General features: G+C 38.0%; 1 non-coding gene across 1 annotated transcript; it reads right to left on the bottom strand.

The window, feature by feature from the left end:
- Positions 1-5147: 5147 nt before the first annotated feature.
- LOC133813445 (small nucleolar RNA R71) lies at positions 5148-5254 on the bottom strand. The gene has a single exon (XR_009884456.1). It is a non-coding gene; the product is annotated as a small nucleolar RNA R71 (small nucleolar RNA).
- Between the last annotated feature and the right edge of the window lie 6173 nt (positions 5255-11427).

Below are 11427 nucleotides of genomic sequence, written 5' to 3'. Positions count from 1 at the left end.
GACTCGGGGTTGGTTGGTATTTAATGAACTATATGTTTAATTGCTTGCTTAAGCTGCCCTGTTTGCCTGAATGTATAGATAGAGAATGATGAATGTGTTTATATATGCATGATGCTAGGGCATGGCCTCTTGACTGTTATATGCTATGTGCGATATGTGGATGTGTTGATTGATGGGATTGGGAGGTGGTTTTGGATGTTGTTATCATGCCTGATGTGTGGCGTCATTAATTGTAGACATATTGCAGTAATGCCCCAGTGATCAATTAGACTCTACTGCAATAGGGCCGAGGATGACAAACAGGGTCAGGACCCTCCACCTGCCCCACCAAATTGGAAACAGTTATTTGTCAAAATGGAAGCTAGACTTCATCGAACAAAAGAGGATCTTCGAAAGTTGAGGCAACAGGCCCCTCCTCGGGGTACTGAGTTATAGTTTCCACATGTTGTGGCACCAGCGCCGGCCCAGCCTGCGATGGCAACCAACTAGGAACCTTTGTATGAAAGGTTCAGGAAGCAACATCCTCCCACCATTGAGGGTGACCTAGACCCATTGCGGGCAAAGCAGTGGATGAATATGATTTCTTCCATCCTGGATTTCATGAGGGTGGAAGGGAATGAGAGAGTGGCATGCGCCAACTATATGTTGAGAGAAGATGCTCGCATCTGGTGGGATGTTGTGTCCCAGAGGAGGGATGTGACAATTATGACTTGGGCAGAATTCAGAAACATCTTCAACGAAAAATATTACATTGTTGAAGTCCGACCTACCAAGGTGGACGAGTTCATTAATTTGACTCACAACTGGATGGCGGTTACAAAATATGCCTTGAAATTTGACTGGTTAGCGAAGTTCGTGCTAGACTTGGTGCCTACTTATATGGCACGGAGGGATCGGTTTGTGCAGCAATTGAACATTATGATCACATGTGACATTAAGATAACTTTGGATCCGAGAACTACAACCTATGTGCAGGTAGTGGAGTAAGGCCCATACAGTTGAGAGGGCTGAGGATTAGATATGGAGAGAGGGCACCACTAGGAACGATGCTCAAAGGAAGGTGCCTCATTTTACTAGATCTAGCCGGGGTAGTGGCCCCAGTGAGCAGAAGAGGAAGGCCATCGAATAGGAGGGCACGGGATGCTTTCAGCAGCCGTCAGGGCGGGGGAGACAACTGGAGGAGTTTCCTAGTGTGTCCTCGATGCAGACGACCACATCATGGAGAGTGCAGGGTCAAGGCCTGCTTTACGTGTGGGAGCATTAGTCATCTAAGGAAGGACTGCTCACAAGCTAGGAAAGAGGAATTGAAGCAGAGCGACAACCTCACTCCTACAAGAGTATTTACCTTGACCCAGATTGAGGCTGAGGCTAGCCCCTCGGTCGTGACAGGTCAGATTTCTAGTGTTGGTTCTTCTTTTACTACATTGATTGATGCAGGGGCTACTCATTCATTTGTATATGCTAGAGTGATAGATCAGTTGTGTAGGCCTAGTGATTTGTATGCTAGAGGATTCAAGACTTTGTTGTCGACTAGGGAACTGGTAGTCTCTAGGAGATGGGTTAGGCATTGCCAGTAGAGAGTTGTCTGTGGATTTTATTGAGTTAGCGATGGATGACTTTGATATGATCATGGGGATGGTTGGTTATCAAAGTATAGGGCAACGATTGACTGCAAGCGTAGGATGGTGACCTTTGAACCAGAAGGGGAGGTACCCTTTGTATTTGTGGGTACAGTGAGTGGACTGCGAGTACCTATGATTTTGGCACTGAAGGCTAGAGACCTAATGCAAGAGGGTTTTATAGGATTTCTAGAGAACATTGTTGATACTTCTAGAGTTGTTTTAGTTGTACTGGATGAGACCAGATTAGTATGTGAATTTCCTGATGCGTTCCTTGCAGACTTGTTAGGGTTGCCACCACACTGAGAGGTCGAGTTCATTATAAAGTTGGTGCCATGGGCGGAACAAATATCTAGGACACCTTATAGAATGGCTACAACAGAGTTGAAGGAACTGAAGATTTAGTTGCAAGAGCTACTAGATTTGGGATTCATCAGACCGAGTTTTTTTCCGTGGGGTGCTCCAATGTTGCTCGTCAAGAAGAAGGATGGATCCTTAAGGATGTGTATTGACTACAGAGAGTTGAACAAGTTGCCCATCAAGAACAAGTACCCACTACCCAGGATCGATGACTTGTTTGACCAGCTACAGGGGAAGACAGTGTTCTCCAAGATTGACCTTCGGTTAGGCTATCACATGTTAAGGATTAAAGAGGAGGACATACCAAAGATCGCATTCTGCACGAGGTATGGACACGATGAATTCCTGGTCATGTCCTTTGGATTAACCAATGCCCCAACAACCTTTTATGGACTTGATGAATAGGGTCTTCAGGGATTATCTGGACAAGTTTATGAACGCATTCATTGATGACATACTGGTGTAGTCTTAGTCAGAGGCAGAGCACGAGCAACATCTTTGCCTGGTACTACAGCAGTTGAGATAGCACAAGTTATGTATTAAGTTCAGCAAGTGTGAGTTTTGGTTACCCCAAGTAACATTTCTAGGCCATATCGTCGGTAAAGAGGGGACTCTAGTTGACCCAAGTAAGATTGAGGCAGTGAGAGATTGGCCCAGGCCAAGCAGTGTACCAGAGGTTAGGAGTTTTTTGGGATTGGCAGGGTACTAGCGGCAGTTCGTTAAGAGATTCTCCAAAATAGCCACACTGTTGTCCGAACTAACATGTAAGAAGACTAAGTATGTGTGGACAGACAGGTGTGAGACAGTTTCAAGGAGTTGAAGCGGCGATTGATCACCGCTCCAGTGTTGAGTCGATCGTCTGAAAATGAGAAGTTTGTAGTCTAATGTGATGCTTCCAAACAGGGTTTTGGGTGTGTATTGATGCAAGCTGGAAAGGTAACAGCCTACGCGTCAAGACAGCTAAAGGAGTATGAGCAGAGGTATCCCACACATGATCAGGAATTAGCAACGGTGGTATTTGCACTAAAGGTTTGGAGGCATTATTTGTATGGTGAGAAGTGTGAAATATACACTGATGATAACTTCATTTTAGGGTCATTTTAGAAGGTGTTTTTATGGTAATCTTGAGTATTTATGTGTGTTTTGCGCAAGATTACACTTTTTTTTTGTATTTGTTGTAGGTTGGTGCGATGAATCACGAGAAAAATGAAAAAAGAAGCGAAAATGGTGGAAAAACGAGGCTCTTGGCGGTAATTGGACTAAAAATTATACTAAGGATGCTTAAAGGACGGTGTTTGATGAAGAGATGAGGTGAAAGATCTTATCTAAGAAAAAATTTAATTAAATTCGTGACTTGGACTTATGAGTCGCGACTCAAGGTGAAGTCAGAGGCGCATATGCTTGCTGGAAGGAATTAATGTCGCGACTTGGGCTTACAAGTCGCGACTCAAGAGGGAAACAGAGGCTCAGCTAAAGGGAAAACTAAGACACGGGTCGTGACTAGAGATTCTTGAGTCGCGGCGCCTGAGACTTTACACGAGAAGGAAAGGCCCCAAAACAGACACGGGTCGCGACCCATAGAAGGCCAAGTCGCAGCCTGCACACGAAAAAACACAGATTCTTTTATTTTTTTACTATAAATTTGTATTTAGGGTTTAATTAAGTCATTTGGTCAATTTTTAATTACATTTTTAGAGACTAATTTTGTTTTCTTAGGCTAGTATTTCTACATTTTATATTTTTCTTTCTTCTTTAAGTTTATGAATCTTATCTTCTTTAATTATTATTTTATTGATTTAGTCATGTCTAATAGGAACTAAACAATTTTTATCTAGGGTTTAATGTAGTCACTTGGATTTCTATCTAATTGAATTATGATGTTCTATTGATTTTTCTTCTCTATTCTAATCTATATAATGTGTGTTTAATGCTAGTAAATACTTTATCACTATTTGTTTGATTTAATGATTTTGATTCAAAACTCGAAAGATAAGAATTGAATATGCTATCATTATATAGACATAGGTTGCATATTGGATGAAAGTACCTGTATGGCTTGTATAGTAATTAGGTTTCCATTCTTAATGCCTTCTATAGTTTAAGTTTATCACAGAGATATAGAAAACCTGCATATACGTTGAGATCTTATATCTTGAAAAATAATAGGAATCAATTTATGTTAACCTGCTATTAGAATAGAAAGAAAGAAATCTAGAATTGATTAATACAATTAGAAGAATGAAAAATTGAAGAAATTAACACCCTAGGTCCTTTTTCATTGTGATTTAAATCTTTTATTTAGTTGTTTTTTTTTAAAGTTATTTTCAAATTTAAATTTAAATTTAAAAATCAAATTCTTAGTTGCCAAATAGAAATTTAAAGAACAATTAGTGGTACTTGGAAGACAGTCTTTGAGGGAACGATACTTTACTTATCATATATTACTTGAATCGATTGTGTGCACTTGCGTATATACATATTTTCACGATCAAGTTTTCAGCGCCATTTTCGGGGACTTAATTTCAAATATCATAGTTAATTGTTATTTGTTCTAATTTGGTATTTTTTATTTTTTATTTTTATTGTTTAATATTTATTTGGATCAAGGCTATATTGTGTTTCAGGAATTGTTGGTATATGCGAGGAAGTAGACAAAAGGAAATCATACCAATAGATCTTGAAATTGAGAGAACGTGTAGAAAGAATCGAAAGATAAAGAAAAGGATAGACTTTACCATGGCTGAGAACGCAAATAACATTATCAACAATAATGCAAATATGGGTAATGCAGTTGAAGCTGATCCACCGTTAAGGAATTATGTACTCCCTACTATTACGGGGATACATTCAAGCATTCGTCCTCCAACTGTTGAGGCTAATAATTTTGAGATAAAACCCTCAATTATTCAGATGGTGCAAAAGTGTGTACAATTTGGGGGGTTACCAAATGAGGATCCAAATCTACATATCATAAACTTTTTGGAGTTATGTGCAACATTCAAAATGAATGGGGTGTGTAACAATGCTGTACGATTGAGACTATTCCCATTTTCACTAAGGGACAGAGCTAAGAGTTGGTTGAATTCTTTACAAGCCAATTCTATACTTACTTGTGAAGATTTGGCTTAGAAGTTTCTTGGTAAATATTTTCCTCCTGCCAAGTCAGCCAGAATTAGAGGAGAGATTAACAACTTCCATCAACTAGATGGGGAGTCTTTGTATGATGCATGGGAACGATTTAAGGAATTGCAAAGGAGATGCCCACATCATGGAATAGAGAAGTGGCTGTTTGTGCATACTTTTTACAATGGTTTGGGGGGAAATACAAGAACAATTATAGATGCAGCATCAGGAGGAGTGTTTATGAGAAAAAGCGCTAATGAAGTATATGAGCTATTGGAAGAGATGGCTATGAATAATTATAATTGGCCTACTGAGCGAGAGAATAAGAAAGTAGCGGAAGTATTAGAAGTTGATCCAACTGCGTTATTGGCCGCTCAAGTAGCATCTCTAACCAAACAATTGCAGCAAACTAATCTCGTCGCCCAAGCAATGCAAGTACAGAATGTCATGAGTTGTGAGATTTGTGGAGGACCTCATTCTTATGAACAATGCCCGAGCACAACTAGTTGCTCAACAGATGTAAAAAATTTCCCTTGGAACAGGCACATGTTATAGGTATTTTTTCAAGACCTGCACCCAACACTTAGTCAAATTCCTATACACCTGCTTGGAAAAATCATCCTAATTTGTCTTGGAAAAATAATCAAGGGTTACAACCACAATATCCACAGTACCCACCTCAACAACCCCCTTATCAACCAACTTATGGATTACATGCTAGACCATATTATGATCCAAACCCAGGCCCATCTCATCCACCACCTCCTCAAATGAACCCACCAACAATTCAGCCAAACCTATTAAATCAATTTATGACAAAGACAAGGTATTCCATCAGAAGTTTGGAGACACAAACAGGTCAATTGGCTTAAATGTTCTCTAGTAGATTGCAAGGAAATTTGCCTAGTTCCACAGAGGTAAATCCTAAAGAACAATGTCAAGTTGTCACGATGAGGAGTGGGACTAAGTATGATGGACCTACAGTGGAAGAGAAAGGGAAGAATACAGAGAAACAACAAGTTACTAGTCCAATTCAGGAGGAGGTTACTGAAGACCTTCCAAGAACAGAAAAACCAAAATACTCTGAGCCTACACCAAAAATTCCATATCCTCAACAGTTTTGAAAGGCTAATCTTGACAAACAATTCTCCAAATTCCTTGAAGTATTTAAGAAACTTCATATTAACATCCCATTTGCAGAGGCTCTAGAACAAATGCCTAGTTATGTGAAGTTTATGAAGTAGATATTGTCTAATAAGAGAAAAATGGAGGATTATGAAACCGTTGCATTAACTAAAGAGTGTAGTGCAATTATTCAAAAGAAGCTTCCTCAAAAGTTAAGAGATCCGGGCAGTTTTACTATACCTTGCACTATTGGAAACTTTCATTGTGAGAGAGCTTTATGTGAGTTAGGTGCAAGCATAAATTTAATGTCGCTGTTTGTATTTAAAAGACTTGGTTTGGGGGAAGCTAGACCGACTACTATTACTCTTCAATTAGCTAATCATTCTTTAACACATCCTAGAGGTATTATAGAGGACGTTCTATAAAAGGTAGATAAGTTCATTTTCCTAGCGAACTTTATTGTATTAGATATGGAGGAAGATAAGGATGTACCTATTATATTAGGATGACCAATTTTAGCCACGGGGCAAGCGCTAATAGAAGTTCATAAAGGAGAGTTAAGGCTTAGAGTACAAGGAGATGAAGTCATTTTTAATGTTTTCAAAGCTTTGAAATATCCTTCAGCTAGTGACAGTTGCTTTTTTGTTAGTGTATTGGAGGAACCAAGTAAAGGGTTTGAGTCTATTAAAGATCCATTGGAGTTGAGTCTGATAGAAAGTCATGAAGAGTGTGCTGGTACTGTAGCTAGTGAGTATGTTAAGTGGTTGAATTCATCAGGGAAAATATATAAAAAAAGATATGAGGAATTAGGGCAAGTGCCTGAGAGACCTCTTCTATCCATTGAGAAACAACCAACCCTTGAATTAAAAACCTTACCTGATCATCTTAAATATTCTTATTTGGGTAAGAATGATACTCTTCCAGTTATTATTTCATCTTCTTTATTTGAGTCTAAAGAAGAGAAGCTTCTGAGGGTATTAAGGGCTCACAAATTAGCAATTGGATGGACTTTGGCAAATATAAAGGGTATTAGTCCTTCGACAATAATGCACCGTATATTAATGGAGGAGGATAGTAAGCCTAGTATTGATGCTCAAAGGAGGCTAAATCCTTCAATGAAAGAAGTGGTAAGGAAATAAATTCTTAAATGGTTGAATGCTGGAGTAATTTACCCAATATCTGACAGTGCTTGGGTTAGTCCTACCCAGGTAGTTCCAAAGAAAGGTGAAATGACGGTGGTTAAAAACAATAATAATGAACTTATTCCAACTCGTACGGTGACAGGGTAGATAATTTGTATTGATTACCGTAAACTAAATAAAGCCACCATGAAAGACCATTTTCCTTTACCTTTTGTTGATCAAATGCTAGATAGATTGGTCGACCATCCTTATTACTGTTTCTTGGATGGATATTCGGGATATCATCAAATTCCTATAGCACCGGAGGATCAAGAAAAGACTACCTTCACAAGCCCTTAGGAACATTTGCTTTTAGAAGGATGCCATTCGGGTTATGCAATGCTCCCGCCACCTTTCAAAGATGTATGATGTCAATTTTTTCAGACATGGTAGAAAAAGGTATTGAAATTTTATGGATGACTTTTTAGTCTTTGGACCCTCTTTTGATGGATGTTTACTTAATTTGGAAAGGGTTTTGAAAAGATGTGAGGAGTCCAATTTAATTTTAAACTGTGAGAAATGTCACTTCATGGTGACAGAAGGAATATTCTTGGGCCACAAAATTTCACAACATGGAATTGAAGTAGATAGGGCCAAGATATCAACAATAGAAAATTTACCTCCTCTGGTGTATGTTAAAGGGGTTCGAAGCTTCTTGGGCCATGCTGGATTTTATAGGAGGTTTATAAAGGATTTTTCAAAAATTTCAAAGCCCTTATCTACCTTACTTATGAATGGTGTGGTATTGAATTTTGATCCTGAGTGTTTAAAGGCATTTAATACATTGAAGGAAAAACTAGTCTCCGCTCCAATTGTTGTATCACCAAATTGGGAAATTCCTTTTGAATTAATGTGTGATGCTAGTGATTATGCAGTAGGAGCGATTCTTAGATAGCGAGCTGACAAGGTATTTCGAACAATTTATTATGTCAGTCGAACCTTGAATGATGCTCAATTAAATTATGCAACTACTGAGAAGGAATTACTTGCAATAGTCTTTGCATTTGACAAGTTTAGGCCATATTTAATTGGTAATAAGGTGATAGTTTACACAGATCATTCAGCTATTAAGTATCTTATGACTAAAAAGGATGCTAAACCTTGTCTGATTCGATGGGTCTTACTATTGCAAGAGTTTGATATGGAAATTCGTGATAAGAAGGGGACAGAAAATCTAGTTGTTGATCATTTATCTAGATTGGACAAAGAAGAAGAGCATAGTGCAAAAGAAGAGTCAATTGATGAAAATTTTCCGGATGAACAATTATTTTCAATTGAATGTGAAAAGACGATACCATGGTTTGCAGATTATGTTAACTATTTGGTAGCTAAAGTTGTGCCTCCTGACATGTCAAGACAACAACTAAAAAATTTATATTCGGAAGTGAAGCATTATTATTGGGATGAGCCCATTCTTTTTCCTCATTGTGCTGACCAAGTGATTAAAAGATGTGTCCCAGAAGAAGAAATGACTTTCATACTTACCCATTGCCATACTTTACACTGTGGTGATCACTTTGGAGGAACAAGGACAGCAGCAAAAGTTTTGCAATGTGGGTTTTATTGGCCTACGTTATTTAAAGACGATAATGCCTTTGATAAGAGTTGTGATCATTGCCAAAGGACCGGTAATATATCTAGGAGAGATCAAATGCCAATGACTGGAATTCTGGAGGTTGAGCTGTTTGATGCGTGGGGCATAGATTTTATGGGACCTTTCCCATCATCTTATAATAATAAGTACATTTTGTTGGCAGTAGATTATGTTTCTAAATGGGTAGCCACTCCTACTTGTGATGGTAAGGAGGTACTTAAATTTCTTCATAAGAATATTTTTACTCAGTTTGGTACTCCAAGAGCTATTATTAGTGACAGAGGTAGTCATTTCTATAATAAATCATTTACATCTTTATGTGCTCGTTATGGAGTTCATCATAGAAAAGTTCTGTTTTATCATCCATTAGCTAGTGGTCAAGTTGAGGTGTCAAACCGAGAAATTAAAAGTATTTTAGAGAAAACTGTAAACACATTAAGGAAATATTGGTCGAAAAAGCTTGATGATTCACTATGGGCTTATCGCACAACTTTTAAAACTCTGATTGGTATGTCACCATATCAGTTTGTGTTTGGGAAGGCCTGTCATTTACTAGTCGAACTTGAGCATCGAGCTTATTGGGTAGTGAAAAAGTTGAATGTGGATTTATTTATGGCTGGGAAAAATAGGCTTCTAGAGTTGAATGAGCTTGATGAGTTTAGAAACGAAGCTTATGAAAATGCAAAGATTTATAAAGAAAAGTCTAAGGCTTTTTATGATAAATGAATAATCAGAAAGGATTTCCAACTGGGAGATAAAGTTCTGTTATTTAATTCTAGATTGAAATTGTTTCTAGGAAAACTGAAGTCTAGATGGTCAGGACCGTTTACAGTTGTGGTATCGTTACCTTATGGAGCACTACAAATTCATAGCAAGAAAATAGGACATTTTAAAGTAAATGGTCAGAGGTTAAAACATTATTTGGAAGGACTGGTGGAAAAGTGTAAATCAGTGATGGTTTTGGAACCCCTTTAAATGTGGTGTTCAGCGTCCGGCTAAATGACGTTAACGACAGCGCTATTGGAGGCATTCCTATATTTAATTTTTGTTTTTGTTTTTAATTTTAATTAGCGGACAATTTTATTTAATTTTATTTTGTATTTGTAAATTTTAGTTATTTTTCTTTTATTTATTTTTCAGTTTAAAGTTTGTTAAAATCGTGAAAAAAAATGTGTTTTTCAATTAGTTATTGGGCCAAGTCGCGACATTATCAAAGTCAGAGAGTATTCCAAATATAAAGTAGGGGCGGGTCGTGACTTGGGCTTATGAGTCGCGACCCTAGGCTGAAACAGAGAGCGAAGAGGTTCTAAATATGGGGGCACGCCGCGACTTGAATATCTGAGTCGCGACGCCTGGAAAGGAATTTGCTGAAGAAATTAGAGGCGGGTCGCGACTTGAATAGACTCGGTTGCGGTGCGCCTATGTCAGACTGAAGAAATAGAATTAAAACTCGTTTTTTTCTCAAATCCTCTATCATTTTTCAAATTTTCTCATTCCAAATCAAATTTATTTAAGAAAAAGATTTACAAATTTTCCTTCTTTTCTTTTATTTCAAATCCTCTTCATCTATTTTTATTTTTTCTACTTCATATTTCTTATTGATTTCTTCCTTTTTTTATTCCTAACCCTAATTTGTGTTCTATTACTGCTCATTGAGGAATTGAAGGAGGATTAAAGAGTGGCAGAATTTTCAACTTTCAAGGCTTGTAAGTTTTTCTTTTTGAAGTTTTCCTTGAGTTGCATTTATATTAAGAGATTGCCTTGGATTTTTGGACTGTTTGTTGGTATATTGGGTGAAAAAAATTGGGAGTTTTTAGTAAGGAAATTTCAGAGTTTTAGGGGAAGTGCTGCATAAATTTTTGGGTGCCATTTTTCAAAAAAATTATGGGTATGGGACCAAGGTAACAACCCACTAGGGCAGCATCTTCAAAGAATACTAGTCGCCCTTCCTCATCCTGTTCCCAACCACCCCAAACCCAGCCAAACCAGCCAACACCTCAGCCAATTTTAGAATATGATCCCACACATTTCATTAACAAGGATGCCCATGATCTTTATCAAAGGCTATCCCAGCGGCCAGTTATTCAAGAATGTGGGATGGACATTAAAGAAGAACTATACCCTAATGACACTTATCATATTATTAGGAATGAAATTTTACGTTGAGGTTGGAAATTGTTTGTGGACGATAAGATGCCAAAAGCCAATTGCTCCTTGGTTTATGAGTTTTACGCCAATTTTCCTGGGGATGTAAATAGAAAGGTGTTTGTTAGGGGCATTTCAGTTGAATGTGCCATTGATAATATTGATGCCTTATTTAATGTACCTAAGTTATCTCCAGAAGAGGAAGAGTATTATCAATTGGCATATCATAGTGAGGTAAATTGGACTGAGGTGGCTGAGACCTTAGGAATTTCTGGTGCTT

This window comes from Humulus lupulus, chromosome 1 (genome assembly GCF_963169125.1).
Source record: "Humulus lupulus chromosome 1, drHumLupu1.1, whole genome shotgun sequence".
Taxonomy (NCBI): Eukaryota; Viridiplantae; Streptophyta; class Magnoliopsida; order Rosales; family Cannabaceae; genus Humulus; species Humulus lupulus.
The sequence above is the reverse complement of the archived record's forward strand: the minus strand, read 5'-3'. Positions and strand labels throughout refer to the sequence as shown.